Source organism: Sus scrofa, chromosome 4, assembly GCF_000003025.6.
Source record: "Sus scrofa isolate TJ Tabasco breed Duroc chromosome 4, Sscrofa11.1, whole genome shotgun sequence".
In the NCBI taxonomy this organism is placed as follows: Eukaryota; Metazoa; Chordata; class Mammalia; order Artiodactyla; family Suidae; genus Sus; species Sus scrofa.
In genome coordinates, this window is record NC_010446.5 from 82,811,152 (window position 1) to 82,834,506 (window position 23,355).

Consider the following 23,355-nt stretch of genomic DNA (forward strand, 5'->3'; position numbering starts at 1 on the left):
GGGGAACTTAAAAAGGAAGAGCAGGGCATGCTAGTGATGAGACTATAAATATTTCAGCAGAGTAAGGGGTGAGCAAGAGAGGATGCAGACAACCCAGAGGATCTGAGATGCTGAGAGAAGAGCAGAGATGATTACATCCTTATCTATCTATCTATCTATCTATCGGCCTTCCATGTGGAAGTTCCCAGGCCAGGGATCGAACCTGCACCACAGCAGTGACCATGCTGGATCCTCAACCCACTGAGCCACAAGGAAACTCCCAAATTTATTTATTATTTTTAATTTTTTTCTCTTTTGGCATATGGAGTTCATGGGCCAGGAACTAAGCCGCAGTTTCAACCTATGCCGCACCTGTGGCGATACCGGATCCCTTAACACAGTGCCTGGCTGGGGATAAAACCTGCAGCCCAGTGCTCCCAGAGACACTGCTGATCCCCTTGCACCACATCAGGAACTCCTCAATTATTGTTTTTGGCTTTTTCTTTTTAGGGCCCCCCTGCAGCATATGGAAGTTCACAGGCTAGGGGTTGCATCAGCGCTGCAGCCGCTGGTCTCCACAATAGCCACGGCAATGCCAGATTCGAGCCACATCTGCAGCCTACCCCACAGCTCACAGCAACACTCAGATCCTTAACTCACTGAGCAAGGCCAGGGATCGAACCCACATCCTCATGGATACTAGTTGGATTCATTTCTGCTGAGCCACAACAGGAACTCCCCCCAAATTTATTTTTAAAAAGAAACTTTACCCACTCTCACTGTGGCACAACTTGGAAATAAGACCAACTCATTCATAAAAGAGAAATAAAAGCTAGCTGTTGCAAATACTCAGAGGGTTTCAGAGAAATATATTAGCTGACTTAAGTTGCTGGGCCAGTAAAGACACTCAGATTCCATTGGGCTTTCTTATTACATCAACAGGGAAATGATTATCTTTTACTAACAGAGCTGGAACTAATTGATTTCTGCATAAACATAACTTAGTTTAGGGAGTTCCCATCGTGGCTCGGCAGTTAAGGAACCTGACTAGCATTCATGAAGACTCGTGTTACATAAAGAACCCAGTATTTAGAATCAATAGACTTGTTAGTTTCCTGGATCTGCTTTGTCCTAGCTATTTGATAACAGCTTTAGATGTTTTTGAACTTTTTTCCTGTAACATAATAGTAATAAAATAATGATGATAGTATAACATCACTTCCCCTAGCTTGCTCACAAATGTGACTGGCCCTTCATAAACCGTTAATTACTATGCAAATATCAGTTATTGTAATGGTTGAAATGTTCAAACGGACAGCTCTGTTTTCTTGATTGTGAAGCAAATGTGGAAGGATACTGGGAACTATTCCTTGACCCCAAATATAGAGTTCTTGAAATCCCTCAGTGAGTTTAGCTCTTTGTCCTCCTAGAAGTCTATGAATAACTCTGAAGCCAGCTCAGGTGAAAAGCAAGTGAAGAATGGGTCCCTGGTTGTGAGCAAGATGAATGCCTGGGAAGTTCAAAGAAAGGAAGGCTGCCTAGTGGTCAGGGACGGCGTAAATGGACAGTGCCTGCATTAGTACTTGAAGAACAAAGTAGGATTCAAATAGCAATGGAAGAAAAAATTACCCCAAATGCTGTAGGATCATATCCAGAGGCCAAGAGCTAAGAATCCCCAAGAGAAGGAGAAAAGGGGCAATAAAAAGGCTCAGTGATTATGGACACTGTCAGAGACCCACTCCCATTCATTCTCGCAGACGACTCCATGAGTTACATATTATTGCCCATTCTGTGGATGAGGAAGCTGAGAATAAGTTAAATAACTCACATCCCCAGTATTATAGAGAAATATAGCAGATAAAATAAGAATAAAAATAAGTATTGATATAGCCTGTGTATTTTCTTTAAATCAAATTAAATCCAACTCAGACCCTTTCCACAGAGAATAGGGACTCCTCACCCATTCTTAGGATAACACAAAAGGTCTAAGGATCTAGATCTTGGGCAGGAAAATGACCGAGGAGGCCTCTCTGGTCTTGGCCCCCATGATCACCCTGAGATGCCCAAGCCCCAGAATTCCAGAAGCCCCCAGAATTCCAGAAGCTCTGCTGTCTGTGCTCAGCCTCCTGGCTGTTTCCATTCTTCTGAGATTCTGCTCTCCCCCCAGGCCTCAGGAGGGTTGGGGTGAACAGGAAGGAGGGAAGTGGAGAAGGGGATCTCTGCTACTCAAGGTTCCCCCACTTTTCAGTACCCTTCTTAGTTTGGAGAACTCTCAGTGAATGTCTCGGTTTATGCCTGTTTCCCACCTACCCTCTCCTAACCCCTCTCCCACCAAACAATGCAAATCTCCCTTATAACTAGGAGCAAAAAACTTCAGCTGCCCTTTTGGAACAGGGGAGCAAGAATACTGACAGCACAGCACAGATAGCGTTTTCTTTTGGACTATTCCATAGCAGTAAAAAGAAAAAGAAAATGCAAATTGCTATCTCAATAAATTAACCTACCACAAATAGCTAACATTTTTAAAAAGTTGGCTGCATGGCAGAGATGATGCCAAGCCCTTTACAATGAATTAGGTGCAATTATGATCCCCATTTCATAGCTGAAGAAACCAGAGCTTAGAGAAGTCAATTATCTTAAGATCATAAATGAAATCACCGGGCTTCTAAGTGATAGAATCAAAACTCAAGAATGTCTAAGTGCAGCAATTCTTCCTCTTCAGAGTGTAGAGCAGAGGGTTGTTGTTGCTGTTGTTGTTTTTTCTCTAAAAAGAAGAAAACCTGCATAATTACAGACTCTCTATTAAAAAACAAATCCAAAAAGAAACTTACTCTCGGTCTTATAAAAAATCAGATTAAACTTCATATCTTCGTCACCTTCTAGAACATTGAATTTGTATACTTAATTTTTACATAGGTACCATATTATCATAAATAGAATTTTATAGTCTACATTTTCAATTGCCATTATATTGCTACAGTCTCATTGCTTCAATATACTTTATATACTATAAATTTATATATACTTTATACATTATATGTATATATATCAACTTTATATATTTTATTTCATATATACAAACATGTATTTCTATCATCTTGTTATTTTTCCCCCCATAACACTCTTGCCCTCTTCCTATGCCTACCTCTCTCAACAAACAAGAACAATTGCAGGAGTTCCTGTCATGGCTCAGTGGTTAATGAATCTGACTAGGAACCATGAGGTTGTGGGTTTGATCCCGGGCCATGCTCAGTGGGTTAAGGATCTGGCATTGCAGTGAGCTGTGGTATAGGTCGCAGACATGTCTCGGATCTGGTGTTGCTGTGGCTGTGGGGTAGGCTGGCAGCTGTAGTAGCTCCTATTAGACCCTTAGCCTGGGAACCTCTATATGCCACGGGTGTGGCCCTAGAAAAAGACAAAAAAAAAAAAAAAAAAATTGCAGCCTGGTGTGTATTTCCCATACATTTATCCATAGTCATACAATTGTAATAGTACAGGTATTGGGGGATTGGCCATTGATTATTTTACATACTTCTCACAATAATAGTTTTATACACTTCTATACTCCAAATATGTATTTTTATTTATCGCTTTATTTTTAAACAGTATATATTATGAAAGTCCTTCCAGATTGGTTGATATCACTTTAAAGCTTCCTTGTTTAATAATACAATCCATAATAGGACTATGTTACAGCTTATTCAGCCTTTCCTCTATGGATGGGCATTATACTCTTTACCATAACAGACAATGGTGTAATAAACTTTCTTGCATATATGTAGTTTTCTGCACTGCTGCTTTTATTTCTATGGGCTAGATTCCCAGGAGTAGGATTTCCAGGTCAAAGGACATATAGCTGTTGTAATTTAATAAATATTGCCAGATTGCTTTTCTTTTCTTTTCTTTTCTTTTCTTTTCTTTTTTTTTTTTCAGGACCACACCTGCAACATATGGGAATTCCTAGGCTAGAAGTAGAATCAGAGCTGCAGCTGCCATTCTGTACCATTGCCTGTGGCAACGCCGGATCCTTAACTCACTGAGTGAGGCCAGGGATCGAAGCTGCATCCTCATGGATACTGGTCAGGTTCTTAATGAACCATGACTGAAACTTCTCAGATTTCTTTCAGATTGTTATACAAATGTACGTTTTCACTAGCAGTGTAAGGCAGTGCAGGGCCCTAGTTTCACTTGCTAGTCTAAGGACAACCACACCTCCAGAAATGTCCATTTAGTAGTCCCTCCCTGTACTTTAATAGGTTCACCTCACTGCAGGATTTACTGCAAGGGAGGAATAAGGAGCAGGGGTTAGGAAAGAATGGAGATTTCCCTCAAATTTAAATTTTACATGTTATCATCAAGTCAGTTACAAGTAACATTGACAGGACTAAAAAAAAAGAAAATATTAATAATTCAACCTTAAATGTATATCTCATTATGGATCCTTTTCACTGATAATATTTATCTTCTAATAAATTTTTGTCATGAGCACAGTTATATGGTAGAACATTGCCATCTGTGATGGAACATTTTAAATTCAGCTAAGTGGAGTCTATTACTTATGTATGACATATGGCCATCATTCAAACAGTAATTGGGACAATTCTTCAGCATTATTATTTTTCTGTTAAAATTCTATCTTTTATATCAATCAAAAATATTTCAATGCTCTTATTTTTTGGGTAGAGAAACAAATTATTCCATCATATGTGGAAAACATTATTAAAAGCATTTATTTACTGGAGTTCCTGTCTTGGCGCAGTGGAAACAATTCCGACTAGGAACCATGAGGTTGAGGGTTCGATCCCTGGCCTCGCTCAGTGGGTTAAGGATCCGGCGTTGCCATGAGCTGTTGTGTAGGTCGCAGAAGCGGCTCGGATCGGGCGTTGCTGTGGTTGTGCTGTAGGCCAGCAGTTACAGCTCCCATTAGACCTCTAGCCTGGGAACCTCCATATGCCACAGGTGCAGCCCTAAAAAGACAAAAGACTTAAAAAAAAAAAAAAAAAAGCATTTACTTATTAAAAGTAACTATTGAATTTATCATCCCGTTTTACACGCCCGTATTGGCATTTCTTCATTCTTTTCTTCTCTTTCTACTCATAACTCCCTCCCTTCATCTCTCCCTTCCAACCTCTTCCTCACTCCCAATTTCTCCCTCCCAGCCTCTCCGATTCTCCCAATCTCCTTTCTTCCCTCCATCCTTCTCTCCCTTTCTCCCGGCTTCTCTCTCCCCTAGCCCTTCCTAAGGCCCCTCTCTCATTTACATTCACCAGATCCACCTCCCGGGCCTACCAGGTCTTGGGCTGGGGTTACTGCAGCTCCAACATTTGCCACTAGGTGTCCTCTGCTCCCCTGACCAGAGGAAAGAGAAACATGCCTTTTCTCTTTTACAAATTTCTTAGTAGAAATAAGTCTCAAGAGTATTTTATTTCTTTTTTTTTTTTGTCTTTTTTTTTTTTTTTTTTTGTCTTTTTAGGGCCGCTCCTGCAGCATATGGAGGTTCCCAGGCTAGGGGACAAATTAGAGCTGTAGCTGCTGGCCAATGCCAGAGCCACAGCAACGTGAGATCCAAGCCGAGTCTGCAACCTACACCACAGCTCATGGAAACGCCAGATCCTTAACCCACTGAGTGAGGCCAGTGATCGAACCCACAACCTCATGGTTCCTAGTCGGATTCGTTAACCACTGAGCCACGACGGGAACTCCTCTTTCCTTCTTTCTTATTTTTATACTCCACCCTTTTGTTTATTTTCTTTCTTTTTTGGCTGATCAATTTTTTTCATTTTTAAAGTTTTATTGAAGTATAATTGATTCACAATGTTGTGGTCATTTCTGCTGTACAACAAAGTGATTCAGTTATACATATACATATATTCATTTTTTTCAGATTCTTTTCCCATATAGGTTACCATAGAACATTGGGTAGAGTTCCCTGTGCTATACAGCAGCAGATCCTTGTGGGTATTTTCAAAAAACTGTCCCCAAACAAACCAAGGGAAAATAAAATGGAATAAAGAAAACATGCTCCAAACAGCAAATGTGAGTTTCAGTTGACTAAAGCCCACTCTTAGCTGTCTTGATTGAGACAGCTGATTGGGCACAGCCTTTATTCCTCTCCTTCCCCATCTGCGGAAACAAACCAAAGATAAAATTAAATTGGCTGTGATGTGAGAGTTAGCAGGAAACTTACTGCCTCCCAATGCTTGGCTCTTAATCATCTCTCTTGGCATGACCTTGGGAGGATTCTCCCAGCTCCTGCCTCTCCTCCTGAGGAAAATTTTCCTCTGGAGAAATTTAATCTCCACCTCTCCCTCCACTGGACCAGAGGTAAGATCTCTGGTCCTCCAGCACCAGCCTCGCAGATGTTTCTGTAGCCCTCTTTAGAGGTCTCTGTAACTATCAGCATTGGAAATCTTGGTCTCTTCAGCCTACTTCCTTGCTAGCTTCCGACTTGACTTTTAATCCCCATCTCACTGTGGAGTCATGCCTATCAGCAAGCTAGGGGCCAGAGTCATGATCAGAACCCAGGTCTTTTGACTCCCAATCTGTGGCCTGCCATTTACACCATAATCTCTCCTTCAGAGGGCCATTCATGAGGTGAGATATATATATATATATATATATATATATATATATATATATATTTGAATGACAATGACGATAAGAATCAAAAGGTATGCATTTAATATACTAGCAACACTATGAATCTTGAGTTCTAAAACTGAAAAAATTAAGTGCGCAGAATAAAACACGTCCATGCCAGAGTTCCCATTGTGACACAAGGGAAACAAATCTGACTAGTATCCATGAGGATGCAGGTTAGATCCCTGGCCTTGTTCAGTGGGCTGGGGAATCCTGTGTTGCTGTGAGCAATGGTGTAGGTTGCAGATGAGGCTCGGATCCAGCATTGCTGTGGCTGTGGTGTAGGCTGGCAGCGGTAGCTCCTATTTGATCCTTAGCCTGAGAACTTCCATATGCCACATGGGTAGCCTTAAAAAGCAAAAAAGAAAAAAAAGAAAGAAAACAACAACAACAAAAAACTATGCTTTCTCAACAGGTTCAGATTTTCATTGGAAAAAAAGTGATTTTCTTCACCCTGCAGTACTGGTTTTCAGGACTCACATTTTAATCTGAGAGGATACTTTCCATGTACTCAGGATTTACATTCCATTGCTGGCCAAAACCGATTGCTAAGAGGCAGCTGGAAATTAGCACCACAGCAAACTGACAATAAACATTGGCAAGAAGCCTACTCAGGGTGAAATCATACAGTAGGTGGAAAAGTGTTAATATTCCTGCTGTCTCCTGTTCCACTGGGTCTTTTTTCTCAGCTGGTAGTCAGCTAAATCAGTAATTATTGCTTAAAGTTTAGCATAGCCAATTTTTTGTTCTTTTTTCTTCCCTGTTCAGCATCTATCCTCCATTGTAACATTTATGCAAGAATACTTTCTAGATGGTGCTGTGCATTTCTTATTGCATTCCAGTTTTTGTGATACTAAGATTAATCAGTTGTCCGTCAACCATTATCCTAATGAATTTAGTATCCATTGATGATTGTTGCCTACAACCATTGTTTCATTAAAAGTTGAAAAATAGTGATTTTAAAATTCTATTCTTGGGAGTCCCCTGGTAGCTCAGCAGGTTAAGGACCTGGCCATTGTAATTGTAATGGTGTGGGTTCGATGCCTGGCCCTGGAAGTTCTGCATGCCAAGAGTGCATCTAAAAGGAAAGGGAGGAGTTCCCGTCATGACTCAGTGGGTAACGAATCTGACTGAGAACCATGAGGTTGCGGGTTCGATCCCTGGCCTCGCTCAGTAGGTTAAGGATCTGGCATTGCCACGAGCTGTGGTGTAGGGCCCAGATGTGGCTTGGATCCTGTGTTGCTGTGGCTCTGACATAGGCCCATGGCCACAGCTTCAATTAGACCCCTAGCCTGGGAACCTCCATATGCTGCAGGAGTAGCCCTAGAAAAGACCAAAAAAAAAAAAAAAAAAAAAAGGAAAGGAAGAATCACTTTTTAAAAAATTAATAAATAAAAAATAATTTAAAATTCTGTTCTTTCTCTTGTGCATTTATTTGCTAGAATAGTATGGGGTTTTCTAGTTTGTTTGATTTTTTTTTTTTTTTTTTTTTTTTTTTTTTTTTGTCTTTTTTTGTCTTTGTTGTTGTTGTTGTTGTTGTTGTTGTTGTTATTGTTGCTATTTCTTGGGCCGCTCCCGCGGCATATGGAGGTTCCCAGGCTAGGGGTCTAATCGGAGCTGTAGCCACCGGCCTACGCCAGAGCCACAGCAACGAGGGATCCGAGCCGCGTCTGCAACCTACACCACAGCTCACGGCAACGCCGGATCGTTAACCCACTGAGCAAGGGCAGGGATCGAACCCGCAACCTCATGGTTCCTAGTCGGATTCGTTAACCACTGCGCCACGACGGGAACTCCTGTTTGATTTTTTTATGGTTTTTGCTTTTTCCATTATAGTTGGTTTACAGTGTGGAATTTTGCTATCAAGAATTTTCCAGGAGTTCCCGTCATGGCGCAGTGGTTAACGAATCCGACTAGGAACCATGAGTTTGCAGGTTCGGTCCCTGCCCTTGCTCAGTGGGTTAACGATCCGGCGTTGCCGTGAGCTGTGGTGTAGGTTGCAGACGAGGCTCGGATCCTGCGTTGCTGTGGCTCTGGCGTAGGCCGGTGGCTACAGCTCCGATTAAACCCCTAGCCTGGGAACCTCCATATGCCGCGGGAGCGGCCCAAGAAATAGCAACAACAACAACAACAAAAGACAAAAAGACAAAAGACAAAAAAAAAAAAAAAAAAGAATTTTCCAAAGTTCCTGCTGTGGCTTGGCGAGTTAATAACACAAGTATCCATGAGCATGCAGGTTCGATCCCTGGCCTTGCTCAGTGGGTTAAGGATCTGGCATTGCCCTGAGCTGTGGTGTAGGCCAGCAGCTGCAGCTCCAGTTTAACCCCAAGCCTAGGAACTTCCATCTGCCACAGGTACAGCCTTTAAAAGAAAAAAGAGAGAAAGAGAAAGAATTTTCCATTATCTACTCTTGGGTTACACTGAAATGCAATTCTTATAGGAAAGGTGGAATGAATGTCCTTCTTATTTGTTTTATTTTATTTTTTAAGGCTGCACCCATGGCATATGAAAGTTCCTGGGCCAGGGATTGAACCTGAGCCAAAGGTATGACTATGCCGCAGTTGCTGTAATGTCAGATCCTATAACCCATTGCCCAGAACATGAATCGAACCATCACCTCACAGTGATCCAAGAAACAGCAGTCAGATTCTTAACCCACTGCCCCACAGTGGGAACTCCAAAATTAAACTTTTTTTTTTGGCTTCTGGGCCAGGGATCAAATCCACACCACAGCAGCAACCCAAGCAGCTGCAGTGACATACTGGATTCTCAACTTGCTGTGACACAAGGGAACTCCTTTTCCTTCTATTTATTAATTTTTCAGAGGAATGATTTGGTTACCTAGCAATCACCTATGGTGACTGATAGATTTTTTTTTAAATAACTAATAAACTCAAAGATTTTATGTATTAGATATGTTCTAATCCATTGCAATTATTATTCTTTCTGATGCTCAAATTTTCCCTTTAGATGGACTCTTGTATGTTTTTGAAATGACTTCATTGATCTTTGAAATCTCTTTCTTCTTCCTGTTCAAGAATATGTTATACATTTTATACATTTCTGGTCCAAAACAATTATAAGCCATTTTTGCAAAGAGCCTTAGTTCCTAATGAGAAGTGGTATTTTAAGACCATGTCTGGTTGCTAGGGGTATTCATTGCTGCAACAGTTCTCATTGCTTTGGGGTTGTTGTTTCTTTTGCCTTCGAGTGGGTAGAGTTAGAAAATAGTCTTTTTAAGAGGAAAAAATCATGAATTCATACTTGTGTTTCCAATTCAAGTTACTCTATGAAGGCTTTTGCTTAACCTCTTCAACTTTTTACTTGATCTCTTTTTTCATCACTAAAAATCTCAGGTCCCATAACATAGACACAATTACTTATTTGCTTTTTTCCTACATGATAGGTATAATTGTCTTAGACAACAATACCAGATTACCACTGACATAAAATGAATGAATGAAATGAATTTTTTTTTTTTTTTGGCTTTTTGTCCTTTGAGGGCCATACCTGAGGCATATGGAAGTTCCCAGACTAGGGGTCTAATCAGCGCTGTTACCGCCAGCCTACGCCACAGCGACAGCAACACCAGATCAAAGCCACGTGTGTGACCTACACCACAGCTCACGGCAACACCAGATCCTTCACCCACTGAGCAAGGCCAGGGATTTCGAACCCGCAACCTCATGGTTCCTAGTCAGATTCCTTTCTGCTGCGCCACAATGGGAACTCTGAAATTAAAATTTTGTATAAGATTTTTTTTGTCTTTAGAGCATATCCTACTAGGGAAGTACAGTCAAAATATATACTCTTTTTTATTTTTATTTATTTTTATCTTTTAAATTTTTTTGTCTTTTGTCTTTTTTAGGGCCACACCCGCAGCATATGGAGGTTCTCAGACTAGGGATGGAATCAGAGCTGTAGCTGCCAGCCCATGCCACAGCCACAGCAACCCCAGATCTGAGCCGCATCTGTGACATACACCACAGCTCATGGCAACTCTGGATCCTTAACCCACTGAGCAAGGCCAGGAATTGAACCCATGTCCTCATGGGTACTAGTTAGGGTCGTTAACCACTGAGCCATGATGGGAACTCCTATACTCTTTTTTTTTTAATTTTGTTGAAATATAGTTGATTTACAATGTCATGTTAATTTCTGAATCTCTGCTATACAGCAGTGACATATATATATGAATATACATATGAAATGAATAAATATATATATTTGTTTTCATATTCTTTTCCATTATGTTTTTGTTTTTTGTTTTTCGTTTTCTTTTTGCCTTTTTCTAGGGCCACACCTGCGGCATATGGACATTCTCAGGCTAGGGGTCTAATCGGAGCTGTAGCCACTGGCCTATGCCAGAGCCACAGCAGTGTGGGATCCGAGCTGCGTCTGTGACCTACACCACAGCTCACGGCAACAATGGATCCTTAACTCACTGAGCGAGGCCAGGGATCAAACCTGCAACCTCATGGTTCCTCATGATTCATCACTGAGCCACGATGGGAACTCCTCCATTATGGTTTATCACAAGATATTGAATGCAGTTTTATCTGTGCTATACAGTAGGACCTTGTTGTTTATCCATACCATATATAATAGTTTGCCTCTGCTAATCCCAAACTCCCAGTCCTTCCCTCCTCCATCTCCCCAAAATACTATATAAACTCATTTGAAACTCTTTCTCTACTTCATTGCAGTACAATTTGAAGGAAGATGACTTCAAAGAGGTGTCCTGCAGTAATCACCAAATCTGTGAACATGATGAGATATCACGCTTGTGATTGTTATGTTATATGGCACAGTTGACTTTAAAAGTCAGGCAGTCTGACCTAATCCCATGAGCCCCGAAAAGCAGTGAGCTATGTGTGACTGAAAGGGTACTTAAGGGGAAGCCAGAGAGATTCAGTGTGTGAGAAGTTGCCCTGCCTTGACTGACCTTCAAGATGGAGGAGACTCTATGAGAAGGATGCAGGCAGACTAGGAACAGAGAGTGGCCCTTGGTTAACAGCCAGCAAGGAAATGGGGACTCCAATCTCAAACTATAAGGAACTGAATTCTGCTAAGAATCTGAATGAGCTTGGAAGTAGATTCTCTCCCAGAACCTCTAATAAGAGCCCATCCTAGCCAACACCTTGATTTTGATGTCATGAGCCCATGAGCAGAGAACCCAGCTAAAACTCACTTGGACTTCCCCCTAAACTGTGAGATAATAGATAGGTATTGTTTTATCTGCTAAATGTGCAGTAATCTGTTATGCAGTGATAGAAAACTAATAAAGATCTTGTGCCACCAAAGTGAAATTTTTTCTTCAGTTTTTGTGGGTCAGCTTCTCTTTGAGTTAACAATCCATTTGCAAGATACAGTTAGTTTCAAGTTAAAATTGCACAACCATAGCATTTTCAGAAATCTTTTTTTTTTTTTCTTTTTTGGGCCACACCCGAAGCATATGGAGGTTCCCAGGCTAGGGATCCAATCAGAGCTACAGCTGCCGGCCTGCACCACAACCACAGCAACGGCCATATCTGAGTCACGTCTTTGACCTACGTAGTTCACAGCAATGCCGGATCCTTAACCTGCTGAGTAAGGCCAGGGATCGAACCACAACCTCATGGTTCCTGGTCAGATTCCTTTCTGCTGTGCCATGACGGGAACTTCACATTTTCAGAAATCTTGCTTTTTTCTTTGTTTCGTTTACCTGTTTATCTCTTTTCTTTATTGGAAACCACCTTTTTATTAGCTTTTGGGGCTTTCTTCCATTCTTTAATAATTTAAAAATGTAAGCAAATACCTATATATTCATACTTTTGTTTCTCACACTAAAAATGACATGTAATAAATAAACACTCCTTCACCTTGCTTTTTTCAGTTCACAGTGTATCTTTGCGGCCATGCCATAATGGCTTAAAGAGATATTCTTCATTCTTTTGTGTTACTGAATCATAATTTATCCAATCAATGCCCTTTGAATAGACATCTGGAACATTTTGATGTTTTCAATTTTCTTAATTTCAAATAATTCTGCCTTTTGAGAGGGGGAGTGAGTGGGATGGGCTAGGAGTTTGGGGTTAATAGATGCAAACTACTAGATTTAGAATGGATAAGCAATGATGTCCTGCTGTATAGCACAGGGAACTATATCCAATCACTTGTAATAGAACTCGATGGAAGATAATATGAGAAAAAGAGTGTGTGTGTGTGTGTGTGTGTGTGTGTGTGTGTGTGTGTGTGTATGACTGGGTCACTCTGATCTACCTCTGAAATTGACAGAACAATGTAAATTACTATAATAAAAAATTAAAAAACAAAAACCAATAATTCTGCCTTTTAAAGGCAACATTTTTTTTAAAATTTTTTTTGTCTTTTGTCTTTTTAGGGCCACACCCTTGGCATATGGAGGTTCCCAGGCTAGGGGTCCAATCAGAGCTACAGCTGCTGGCCTACGCCACAGCCACAGCAACTTGGGATCCAAGACACATCTGCGACCTTCACCACAGCCCATGGCAATTCTGGATCCTTAACCCACTGAGCAAGGCCAGGGATCGAACCCTCAACCTCCTGGTTCCTAGTCAGATTCGTTAACCACTGAACCACTATGGGAACTCCCTAAAGGCAACATTTCATATTTGGGATAGATTCCTTGAGTGTGACTATTACAGATCAAAGAGTAAAAGTTTATGTAATCCAGGGTTCCCCCTGCCCCAATACCAAATGCATGGTATCTTTTCTTTCTTTCTTTTTTTTTTGTAGGGATGCACCCTTGGTATATGGAGGTTCCCAGGCTAGAGATCAAATCGGAGCTACAGCTGCTAGCCTATGCCACAGCCACGGCAACACAGGATCTGAGCTTCATCTGTGATCTACACCGTGGCTCATGGCAACACCGGATCCTTAGCCCACTAAATGAGGCCAGGGATAGAACCTGCAACCTCATGGTTACTAGTCAGCAGATTCATTTCCGCTGAGCCACAATGAGAACTCCCATAAGATATGTGTATAATCATGGTGTCTTTTCTAATACCAACAATTCCCTGATTCTCTGACTCCAGACTGGGTGTCCAATAATTCAGCTCAGTGCTGACACTAACTCCTGGAGTTAGCTCAGATCCCACCAGTTAAGGGCTCGGTCCCACAAGACTACCTCCACTTCATTTGCCAGCTATAAATGAGGTGTCCAGGCTACTCACTTTTCTGTCCAGTAACTAAAATTCAGGGGTTCCTATGACACCCCACCCCCACCCCTAGGCACCTCAGTTTCAATAATTTGCTATAATGACTCACAGAACTCGGGAGAGTGCTTTCTTATTATTGGATACTACTTTATCACAAAGGATACAACTCAGGAACAGCCAGCTAGAAGAGGTGGACAGGGCGGGGCGGGGGGGGGGTATGCAGAACTCCCACGCTCTCTCCAGCAGCATGTGAGAATGCCTAGCTCCCTGTTGCCTTCCCATGAAGTATGGTGCCAAACTCTTGGATTTTTGTCCATCTGATAGGTGAAATACAATGTGTTGGTGTCATTTTTAAAACTATTTGTTGAAATATAAACATATGGAAAGTGCACTTACCACAAGTATACTGCTCACCAAATTTTCGCAGTGAACACATCTTTACAAGAAACACCCAGTTCAAAAAACAGAAAGTTATCTGCGCTACCCCACCCTTGACACTCGCTTTCAGACACTACATACCTTACTGCATCCTACCCATCAACCCAAATCCTAAATAATGAGGTTAGGAGTTCTCTTTATGGTTCAGCAGGTTATCAACTCAACCAGTATCCATGAGGAGGTGGGTTCGATCCCTGGCCTTGCTCAGTGGGTTAAGGATCCAGCATTGCCATGTAGGTTGTAGACGTGGCTCGGATGCTCCATTGCTGTGGCTGTGGTGTAGGCCAGCAGCTGTAGCTCCGATTCCACTCCAAGCCTGGGAACTTCCATATGCCACAGGTGTGGCCCCCAAAAGAAAAGTAAATAAATAAAAGCAAAGATTAGTTTTACCTCTTGTACTTTTCATAAATGGAATTATATAGCTTCTTAGGGTCTTTAAAAAAAAAACTTTTCATTATGCTCATGAGATTCACCTATGTTGTTGTATAAAACAAAGAATTTTGCCCCCAATCCGGTTCTACAAGGATCAAGATATTAGCCACAGTAGTCAGTCACTGACCTGCTATGCAACCTGAAAGGAGTTCAGGACAAAGCATTCTGCGTTTTGGATATATGGGCTGAATTGCCAAGTCGCAAATAAGTTTAGTGGACAATGGTTCACATTTTTGCAAAGTGGTTGTGCCAATTTACACTCCAAATGAAGCAGGCTACTAACTCAGGTAGTCAGTGTAGGAGCAGGGGCTTCGATGAATTCTTTGATGTGGCTATTGATTAATATTTGTGTCTTAAGGGCTCCAGGGAGTAACATCCCCACAGGCCTTGTTTACTATAGGGAGTGTACCGATGCCCAGATGGACATTAATCTCTAACACCCTGTGACTCAGTCTGTGGGAAGAAAAGGGCAAAGAAACCTTGAGACTTACAGACATTTCCACCCCTAAGACCCCTATTGGACAAGGACTGATATAGGTAATTGGGCCAGGCCAATGGGAGAAAACCACATCTTTCTGGACCCCACATTGGTACCCTCCATCTTTAAGGGATAAAAACTGATATAGGACAATAGAGAGGGAGACTCTTCTCCCCCCTCACAGCTGTCCTGGAAGCTATTTGCTTTCCTGTAGTAAAGACTTTGCTTGCTTGCTGCCTTTGTGTTCGGGAAGTTCATTCTTCGGCTCTGTGAACAAGAGTCCAGATTCCAGTACCATCTTTCCAGCATTGCCAACAGCAGTGTATATGAGGATTGGTTGCTCCGAATCTTTGGAGTGTAAACACTTGGTCCTGGAGTAATCTGCATTTGCATTTCAGTTATTAGGAGTGAAACAGCACTTTTTCATAGATTTAGGGGGGCATTTCACCCTCTCTTTTTCTGTGAGCCATATTCATCACTTGCCCATTTTTAATTAAGTTTTTGGTATTTTGCCTCTGAATTTTTAACAGCTCTTCACATATCAGAGATACCAGCCTGTGCTTGTTATTATCTCTTTGTCACCTCCCAAGCAACTGTCTGGATGTACGCCTGGGAGGCTGACCCTTACCTCCTCCACCACCCTGACTCCCTTGATAGTTGGTTTCTGGTTGGGTGTGGCCAACGGGAAGGACTGGCAGAAGGAGGGAGGGTGGGATGAGAGAGAGGTGAGACTGTTTTGCCCTTTGTCTTCCTGGCTCAGCAGTGACTCCTTCTCCCTTGATAAAGCTTCCTTCTCAATAGTTGAGCTCTCAGTGGACTCTAATAACATCATTTCCTTCTTGTCTGTTCGGCCCTAGGGTTGCTGAGGACATCCCGATGCTACTTGTCTCTGGGACGATCACATCCCTGCTTTGTTACCTTAACCCTGCCCATAACTCTGCAGGTCATCCCTTAATTAATTTATCTTTATTTGAGCTATTTGGGAATGAATTCCAGTTCCTCCTAGGATTCTAATTGTCACATATTCCTTTGTGACACAAGTTGCAAATACATTTTTTCTTGGTTCATCATTTTTTTCTTTGACTTTACCTATAGCGACTTCTTTTTGGGGGGGCCACACTTGTGACATTTGGAAATTCCCAGGCTACAGGTCAAATCGGAGCTACAGCTGCTGGCCTACACCACAGCCATAGAAACACCAGATCCCAGCCATGTCTACAACCCACATCACAGCTCACAGCAACTCCATATCCTTAACCCATTGAGTGAGGCCAGGGATCGAACCCAAATCCTCGTGGACACTAGATGGATTCATTTCTGCTCTACCATAACAGGAACTCCCAACTTATGGTGACTTCTTACAAAAAAATTTTTTCAATTGTGTAGTCAAATTTATCTTTATTATTATTATTACTTCTGTCATAGTTAGGAAAGTTTTTCCACTTGTAAAAGAATTAATCCTCATTTTCTTTGGTATTTGTTACGGGTTCATTGTTGACATTTAGATCTCTGATCCATTTGGGATTTATCCTTTGCACAAACTCTTAAATCATCTTCTGGGAGGAATTTCTTTCTTTCTTTCTTTCTTTTTTTTTTTTTTTTTTTTTGTCTTTTTGCCATTTCTTGAGTCGCCCCCACGGCATATGGAGGTTCCCAGGCTAGGGGTTGAATCGGAGCTGTAGCCACTGGACTACACCAGAGCCACAGCAACGTGGGATCCGAGCCGCGTCTGCGACCTACCCCACAGCTCACAGCAACACCCGATCCTCAACCCACTGAGCAAGGCCAGGAATCAAACCAGCAACCTCATGGTTCCTAGTCGGATTCGTTAACCACTGCACCACGATGGGAACTCCTGGGAGGAATTTCTAGTGGCTCAGTGGGTTAAGGATCCAGTGTTGTCACTGCTGTGGCTCAGATTGCAGATATGGCCTGGGTTTGATTCCTGGCCTGAGAGCCTCCACATGTCATGGGCATGGCCAAACAAACAAACAAACAAAAAAAACACAAAACTCCTTCTGGGGAAAAACTGTATTGGTTTGGAAAACACTATTTTCTGGGGAGTGTAAAAATTACAGTAATGGTAAAAATAATTTAAATCTTTTTTTTTTTTTTTTTTTTGCCTTGCTCAAGGCATGTGGAACTTCCCAGGCCAGGGAAGGAACCCATGCCACACCAGCAACCCAATGCCCCAAGAAGTGGGATCCTTAACCCACTTCACCACAGGAAAACTCCTATTATAATCTTTTATATGCCTATTCAGTACATTACATTTTAAGACAGATTCAAATATAATAATAATAGTAGTAATAGTAATAATAAAATATATGACCATAGCTAATTTAACTAACCAGAGCCTTAAATAACTAGAGCTTGCTAAGTTCTTGGCATTTTACAAGCATATATCATTTAATTCTCATCACGACTCTAAGAAATAGGTCCTATTATCATAACCATTTTTCAAGGAAGGAAAATAAGGCTGAGGGGGAGTAAAAGGAAATAACTGCCCAGCCATACTCAGTCACTAAGTGCTGGTTTCAACCTCAGCAGTCTAACTCCAGAGTTTTCAGGTTTTAAACCACTGTGTGTGATATGGATAGAGTAGGATGATTAAATAGTCAGTTTTTAAAATCCCACTAGGGAATTAAAGACAAGGAATTTTAAGGGCATTTTGGAGACTGCGGCAAGCTCAGGACCACTCAAGAAAAGAATCCAGTAACCTCGTAACAGTGTACACTACCTTAAGGAAAGTCCAGATGCATCTAAGCACCACACTCAATCCACCAACCCCAAAAGCTGGAACACAAGACAATAGATATGGGGTCTGAATCTTCTTACCTGAGGTCAGGGAGTTAATATTTATTGAGGAGCAGCATTTCTGCATGTAGCCAAGACAGAAATATAGGTGAAAGGGGTGGAGCGGGGGGACTAGGTGAAAGGGGATAGTATACAGAAACCTGATTGAATTACCATATTCGAGTATATGCTACCACCCTTTTTCTAACACAGATATGATTTAAATAGCTCCATGACAGTCCCAGTTAAACCACATAGGTTCAAAGGAGGAACTATAATGTAAACCTTGACATCTATCCCCAAATGAGGAAGACACTGGTCTTCTCTCCTCCACATCTTTTTCTTTGATTATAAAAATATAGCCCTCTTTGTTCTCGGGGCTACTGTATTCCTTTGTCAGCCTGCTGTGTCTCTCACAGGCGACCTAGACTAATAAACCCACTCTTTGCCTGTCACTTTCCTTCATGCTGAATTCTTTCTGCTGTAAGACAAAAGAACATGAGCTTCAATAAGTCCTGACACCAGGGGAGCTGTTTCTGTCTTTCTTTCTTTTTCTTTTTTTCTTTTTTGGTCTTTTTAGGGCTGCACCTGTAGCATATGAAAGTTCCTAGAGTTGGGGTCTAATCAGAGCTGTAGCTGCTGGCCTACACCACAGCCACAGCAACACCAGATCTGAGCCACGTGTGCAACCTACATCACAGCTCACAGCAACGCTGAGCTTAACCCACTGAGCGGGGCCAGGGATCAAACATGTGTCCTCATGGATGCTAGTCAGATTCATTTCCACTGAGCCATGACAGGAACTCCCAGGTGAGAATTTTCAATTAAAAGACAGTGGATTCAAGTCTCCTCCTAAGTCAGGGATCATGGGTTCAAGTCTCAGTTGGAGGTGTGGGTGGATTCAAGTCCCAGCCTGTGGATTAGAGTCCCAATTTGAGTTTTGGCTAGGTTAAAGTCCCACCCGGAAGGAGAGTGGTTTCTGTGTATGAGCCTATTTAACCCTCAGGAAGATTCTCTGAAGTAGGTTATTACTGTTCCCATACTAAACTGGACAAAAGTGAAGTGAAGAAACATTAACTGAATCACCCAACATTTGCATTTTGTAAGTGGGACATCTAGGTCTAGCTGGAACCCAGATTTGGGAACTAGGAGAGCTGGGGTTTTTGACTCCTCTTCCTCTGCATCCCACATCCATGCAGACCCCAGAGTCAGTCCAGCAGAACCCCATCAGATTTAAGGGGAGGCCAAGCTGAAGAGAGAGGAAACCATCAATACTGGCGTCTTGAGCAGCTGCCAAGTTTTCCCTGACTGGGACTTGAAGGCCACTCACTGCCTAGGGAACCAGGTTTCTACTCTAGCTGTGACCAGAGTGATGACTGATAACTTTGTAATGGTAACTTTCTTGGGAAAGCTAATAGAATGCATGGCAAGAGAAAACACTTTCACTTAGCAACACGGGGAAAAATTGTCTGAATGAACTGAAAGACCTCAGCAGGCTTTTTATTTTATTTTTTTATTTTTTTTTTTTTTTGCCTTTTCTAGGGCCGCTCCCTCGGCATACAGAGGTTCCCAGGCTAGGGGTCTAATCGAAGATGTAGCCACCGGCCTACACCACAGCTCAGGGCAACGCCGGATCCTTAACCCACTGAGCAAGGCCAGGGATCAAACCTGAAACCTCATGGTTCCTAATCAGATTCGTTAACCACTGCGCCAGGACGGGAACTCCTCAGCAGGCCTTAAATTAGGGCATTCAAGGGGGACACAGGGTATCCTTAAAAAAGGTCTAGAAAATTGGCTTGGAATTGAGCTAGGATATATGGTGTGTGTGTGTGTGTGTGTGAGTGTGTGTGTGCACGCGCACGCACATACATATTGCTATGTATCTATGTCTGTATATATGTACCTACATACAAATATATATATATAGTAGGATATGTGCATACTTTTCATCAGTTTTTTAGTATTTTCCACCCCACCATTGATTTCATGACATGAGTTTAAAGTGGGACCTACCAGAATGGCTGCTTTTATTCAGGTATGGATATAAAGTATTTCAGATACATCATGATTTCAGAGATATTAAAATGTGTACATATACAATTCGTACAATTTTTTCATCCTACCTGATCGTTGCTATCAGTATAAAAATATGCTCTTTCTGCTCCTATTTAAGAAAGAAAGAGGGGACTTCTCACTGTGGCACAACGGGATCAGCAGCATCTCTGCAGCACCCGGATGCAGGTTCGATCCCAGCCCTGCACGGTGGGTTAAAGGATCCAGCATTGCAATAGCTGTGGCGTAGATTGCAGCTGAGGCTCAGATCTGATCCCTGGCCCAGGGATCACTCCCTCCTTCTAGACGTGCTTTCCCCTCTTGGCTTCCAGGACATCTCCCTTCTCAGTCTCAGGACAGGCTTTCCTCTCCTGAGGAAACGGGTCCTCCTTTCCTCGACCCCTCAGTGTTGCCATGCTCCAGGGCTCAGCGCTGTATCCTCTTCCCCTCTCTATATTCATTCACTCCCTTGATGATGTCATTCTCAGTGTTATGGGTTGAAATTACAAAGCTATGTTGAAGTCCAATATCTTGGAATGTGACCTTATTTGGAAATAGGGTTACTGCAGACACAATTAGTTAAGGTGAAGATGAGGTCCTGGTGGAGTAGGGTGGGTCCTTAATTCAATATGACTGTCGTTCTTTGAAGAAGAGACACAGAGATAGAGATACACGGAGAAGGGTAGGAGAGAGCAACATGTGATGACAGAAATAGAGATTCAAAGTGCTGCATCTACAAGCCAAGGGACACCAAGGAGAGCCAGCAAATCCCCGTAAGCTAGGAAGAGGCAAGGAAGGATTCTGTTCTGCATGTGTCGAGCATGGCCCACTGATATTTTATTTGGGGATACCTAACCTCTAAAACTGTGAACCAACAATTATTCCTTGCTTTGAGCCTCCCAGTTTGTAGCACCTCATTACACAGTCCTAGAAAACTAACATGTCTACTCCTAGCTCTAGAAGCTAGTCTATCCCTTGAAGATTCCCCAGGTTTTTTGGCCACATCCACAGCATGTGGAAGTTCCTGGGTCAAGGATTGAACCCAAGTCACAGGAGTAACAGCCGTGAATCCTTAACCACCAGGCCACCAGGGAACTCCTGAAAATCCCCAAATTTATGTCTGTGGCTCATACTTCTTTTCAACTGTTTACTTCATATCCCCATTTGGATAACCAACAGGCATCTCAAACACAACGTGTCCAAACTGAATTTCTGATCTCCATCACTTACCTCCACCTGTAGGCTTCTCCATCTCCATTGATGACAACTCTATCCTTCCTGCTGTTCAGGACCATAGCTTTGGTGCAACCTTGACACTTCCTTTTTTTTTTTTTTTTTTTTTTGTCTTTTGTCTTTTCAGGGTTGCAGGGCATATGGAGGTTCCCAGGTTTGGGGTCCAATCAGAGCTATTGCTGCCGGTCTACATCAGAGACACAGCAACACCAGATCCAAGCTGTGTCTGTGACCTATACCACAGCTCACGGCAATGCCGGATCCTTAACCCACTGAGCGAGGCCAAGGATCGAATCTGCAATCTCATGGTTCCTAGTCGGATTCTTTGCACTGCACCAAGATGGGAATTCCCCCCGCCTTTTTTTTAAAATCTTATACCCCACATCCAACATATAAGGAACTCTTATTACCCCTACTAATGAAATACCACGAATCCAACTCTTTCTCACCTCCTTCACTGTTAGCATCCAGGTCCAAGAAGCTGTTATCTTCTGTACAAATTTCTCTCAATTCTACTCCTGGTAGAAATCAAAGTCCTCACCATGGGCTGTGAGGCCCCATCAGAATGCCCTCTTCTCTCTTACCTGTGTGACCCCATCTCTTACCTGTCTAATCCTGTCTGATCCTGTCTCCTCCCGCTCCCCTGGCTTGCCCACTTTGCTCCAGCCACCTGAGCTTACTTGCTGTTTCTTGAAGATGCAAGGCACACTCCTTCCCTGGATCCTTTGCACTAGCTGATCTGTCTGTCTAGCTGATCTGTCTGCCTGGAATGACCTTTCTTAGACATCCTAATGATTAATTCCCTCACCTCCTTCAGGCCTTTGCTCAAGTATCAGATTCTCAATAAGCCCTACTCTAATCGTCCTGTTTTTTTGTTTTGTTTTGTTTTTGTTTTTTGCTTCTTAGGGCCACACCCTCAGCATATGGAGGTTCCCAGGCCAGGGGTGAAATTGGAGCTGTAGCTGCTGGCCTACGCCACAGCACAACAACACCACATCTGAGGTGCGTCTGTAACCTACATCACAGCTGGATTCTTGACCCACTGATCAAGGCCAGGGACCGAACCTGCATCCTCATGGATGCCAGTCAGATTCATTAACCGCTGAGCCATGACAGGAACTCCCCTAATGGTCCTGTTTATTACTGAAAACCACCCTCTATCATCTGTATGTGGATCTTCCTTATCTTGCTCTAATTTTGATTAGAATGGACACTCCTTGAGGGCAGGAATCTTTGTCTTTTTGTTCACTGATGTATCTCAAGTGTACATGAAATGTGCTCAAAAAATACTTGCTTAGATGAAAACACATATATATGAATATTTGGATATATTTATCAAGTGTTTAACTGCATTCTTGTTTTAAAATTACATATTTAAAATAAGGAAATAATATCTACTTTTTATAAACTATTCAATACAGAAAGTGCATAAAGTGTAAAGTGAAAAATAAAAGTGCCTGTTTCCAATAATCCACATCCAAATATAATCACTATTTCTGGTTTGGTGTGTGAAAATTGATCAAGGGAAACCCTCTAAAATAAATTCAAGAGGCCAGAAGGGGGAGCCCTCAGGCAGACCCATTCCATCACATTCACAGGAAGTATTGTCAATTACAGGCAGAAGAACCATCAACAGGAAGGTATCATCACCTACAGGTCCCAACAGGAAAAGATGAACACTGCATCACCTAAGAAGTCCACTACTCCGGCAATTCATCCAATGAGAAACAGTCATCACCCAGAGCTCTCACTGTTCTCCAATGGACTGTCCCTCAAAACAATCCCTCCCAGTTCCCTTTTCTGTAAAATAATGTTGCTCTTCTTTGTCTGTTGGAAACTTGCCTGGGGTTTTTGCTGTGGCTTGCTTGTCTCGAATTGCAATTCTCTGCTATTCTTGAATAAACTCGTTTTTGCTGGTAAAATAACTCATTGGTTTGTTGGTTGTTTTGCTCGTTTGTTTAGGGCAGCACCTACAGCATATGGAAGTTCCTGGGCCAGGGGTTGAATCTGAGCCACAGGTGCAATCTATGCTGTAACTGTGGCAACACAGGATCCTTTAATCCACTGCACTTGGCCAAGGATTAAACTCACTTTCTCTGCAGCAACCAGAGCATTGCAGTCAAGTTCTTT

At 42.3% G+C, this 23,355-nt stretch overlaps 1 long non-coding RNA gene across 1 annotated transcript in view; it reads left to right on the top strand.

Moving 5' to 3' along the window:
• The window catches only part of LOC100525571, a 39,475-nt gene extending 16,352 nt beyond the window's left edge, over positions 1-23,123 (top strand). The window contains exon 3 of the long non-coding RNA XR_001308291.2: positions 22,843-23,123. This is a non-coding gene — a long non-coding RNA (uncharacterized LOC100525571). The remainder of the gene's footprint in view (positions 1-22,842) is intronic.